Raw genomic sequence first — 3,358 nt, 5'->3', positions numbered from 1 at the left:
CTACAACAGGTACAGCGAACAACACAGTGGACGTGTAATCGTCAAAATCCAGACGGCGAGAAACCTCACAGGACAAACGACCAGTCTCTCCAACAAATACACCTAAAAAATGAAATGAGGTCGAGGGGAACTTACAGATCAAAAGAGACTTAAAAGAAAGACCAACCAATCACAGAGTGTGGTCATTTCCAAGCCTGACTTGAACGGTCAGGAGGTTATGAGACAATCAGGAAAATCTGAATATTGACAGGATATTTGATGTTATTAGGAATTACTTTTAATCTTGAAGGTATGATCATCGTGGTTATTTTTAAGGTAATTGACAACTTTTAGAGACATACACTGAAATATTTATAGGTGAAATCATAAAATGTCTAGGGTTTGCTTCAAAGCAATGAAACAAGGTTGGCATCAAAGGTTGTGGAAGCTGGGTGGTGGGTGCACGGGGAACGATTACACTATTCTCTCTACTGTGCTGCATGCTTGAAATTTTCTTTCTTTCTTTCTTTCTTTCTTTCTTTCTTTCTTTCTTTCTTTCTTTCTTTCTTTCTTTCAAGATTTTATTTATTTATTCGACAGAGATAGAGACAGCCAGCGAGAGAGGGAACACAAGCAGGGGGAGTGGGAGAGGAAGAAGCAGGCTCATAGCGGAAGAGCCTGATGTGGGGCCCGATCCCATAACGCCGGGATCACGCCCTGAGCCGAAGGCAGACGCTTAACCTCTGTGCCACCCAGGCGCCCCATGAAATTTTCTACGCATTAAAAAAAGGGGGGGGAGCACTGTAGAGAGGAAACCCCCGATCTTGACAAGCATCTGCACACTGACCTGGGGGACTCATTTCCTAGGAGTTAGTCGTCCACACTGGGGATGCTTAAAAGCAGAGGGGCTCTGATGGCTTGGGGTAAGCACGGGGTCTGTCCAATTTCAGAGTGTGCAAAGGGGGTTTCAGCTGCACTCTGGGCTGCGCGGAACGGACTCTTAGGAGACTTCACGAAGACTAGTTTTCACCCAACGACATACTGCATTTCTGTCATCTCAGGGCCCAGTGTTTCCTAGACATTAGATGCGAGGGATGTTTTCGACAGGATTGAGGACTTCGCTGGCGCCAACGGGAGGTTTCGGTAAAGGCACCAAGAAGGGACGATCCCTGGAGCGCACTCCTCGTGGGCTGACGTCTCTGGAAGGCATGGCTGGGCTCAGGTTGGTGGTGTGCGGGCTGCCTTTGCAAGCTTGTTACCCCACATGGACTCCGATCACATCCTGCTGTTTACTCCGCGCTGGCGGCCGTGGTGACGAGAAGGATGTTACAATATGAATGGGGTCTCGCGTAAAATATTTGTCTTCGAGGTTCAGCCGCGTCGCAACGCAGCTGAGCCGGCCGTGTCTGGGTTTCTAGCACTTGCGGCCTGGAGGTGTGCCCAGGAGGCGGCCCTCGTCTCTTTTGTTGTGCCCTGCGAGGCCTTGAATGCCGGGCGGAGTTTGACCTCCCTGAGCTAGACCGCAGGGACAGCCGGGCGGTGTTCTAGCAAGGTCACGCTGATGACCATGACCTCCTACATACGTGTGTAAATTATGTGTGCATGCTGCAGATTGTAGCCAGCATCCCCAGACTGGGTTCCAGGGAGCCCTCGCGTCCCTTCACGGTGTTCTAGACAAATGGGAAACGTGACTCGTTCTGGAAAACGACAATGGACCAGGATTTAAGAGAAACAGGTTACAGCCGATGTTCTCGGTGAACCAGCTGTGATGCTGTTACCCCATGTCGTCATCCCAATGCACCGGCTCTGGCCTGTCTGACATGAGGGCGAGAGCTGGAAGTCTCCAGGCTGACGAGAGGGAGAGGCGCCTCGTGCCTCAGTCCGTAAGTCTCCCACCCTTGATTTACACCCGGGTCATGATGTCAGGGTGGGGAGATCGAGCCCCACCTCTGGCTCTACGCTGGGCGCGGAGTCCGCGGGACATTCTCCCCCTGGCTCTCCCCCCCGCCAAAAAAAGACAACATGTGTGCCCCCATCTGACCCGTCCTAATGAACGTGATGGAGATGGGTGAATTGCCGGAGTCGGGAAAGGGCAAGGTCCTCTCACATCCTCCCTTCAACCAGGAGCCTGCGCCTGCCCTGTGGGGGGCAGGGCCTGCAGAAGACCCGGCAGCAGCAGGAGCCAGGAAGGGTGTCCGCCAAGATGTCTGGGGCCCTGCTCAGTCCATCCAGTGAGGACACCGGCACCCGTGGGTGGAGTCCGGGTGCACCAGCCCTTGTCCCTGTGCCATGACCTGCCCTTCACACCTTCTCTTGGTGGCCAGCTGGTCCCTTCACTTGCCTCAGGCAGGTCTAGCATACCCGCACGCAGGCTGGCCCTCCACATTGCCCCCTCCTCACTGCAAACCAGTCCAGGTGCTCCCCATCCTTACAGGCCCGTGCAACCGCCTCCTCCAGGGAGCCATCAGGCAACGCGTCCAGCACTCGCTCTCTGCCGTATGAAGCTGCAGGGTAGGGTACTGAGTGTGCACTTAGCGGTTTCTAGCAAAGAACAAAATGGAGGGAAGGGCCCGGTGTCTGTACCCACTGTCCTAGTGGCACTGGGGCTGTTTTCATGAAGGGCTTGGAGAAGTTCTGGAGACCAGCGGAGGTCACTCGGGGTCCTGCGCAGTGTGTATAGCCCACTGTCAGACTTTCTTCTACTGTGACCCATAATCCAGCCGCTCTGATAGGTCAGTGCCCCGTGGCTTTGGGACTGAGAAACAGGGCTGTTAACAGAGCTGTTGATGCTTTCGCGGGGGGCAGGACGACAGGCAGTCCACAGAGCCCCAACAAGCAGGCTGGATTCCAGATTCAGCAGAGACCCCCTCCCCACCGTTCCATGTATACTGCAGAGTATTTGGGAGGGGCCGAGGGCCCTCAAGAGCAAAGTGCGGCCCTGGACTTCAGAGGTGTGAAGATCTAGGTACGTGTGTCCTCATTGCTCTCAGGTAGTGGCCTTAGATGTCCGCCCCGTGAGACTGTGAGCTCTTGGAGGGCCACCTGCTCCTGGCCTCGCCCGTGCCCGTACATGCTGGGCAGCTAACTCTAGCCTGGCTTTGCCAAGGGCCCATGTGCCTAGGGGAGCAAGGAGAGGTGCCCACGAAGCCAGGAAACAGAGTCAATGAGGGCAGGGACTGTGGCGGGGCCCACTTCAGAAGGGGGGCACTGTCTGCTGTTAACCCTGCGGGATTTTCCCAATTTTTCTCCTAAGGAAACGGAAATCCAGATTTTCATGTGAAATCTCCTGATGTTAAAATGTAAGACCTGGCAGCTGTGCAGTATTGTCCACTTACATGTTCAGACCCACTCTGCCCCTGGCTACGTCTGGGGGGGGGGG

Source organism: Ursus maritimus, unplaced genomic scaffold, assembly GCF_017311325.1.
Source record: "Ursus maritimus isolate PB19 unplaced genomic scaffold, ASM1731132v1 scaffold_27, whole genome shotgun sequence".
Classification (NCBI taxonomy): Eukaryota; Metazoa; Chordata; class Mammalia; order Carnivora; family Ursidae; genus Ursus; species Ursus maritimus.
Note: the sequence above shows the minus strand (reverse complement) of the source record.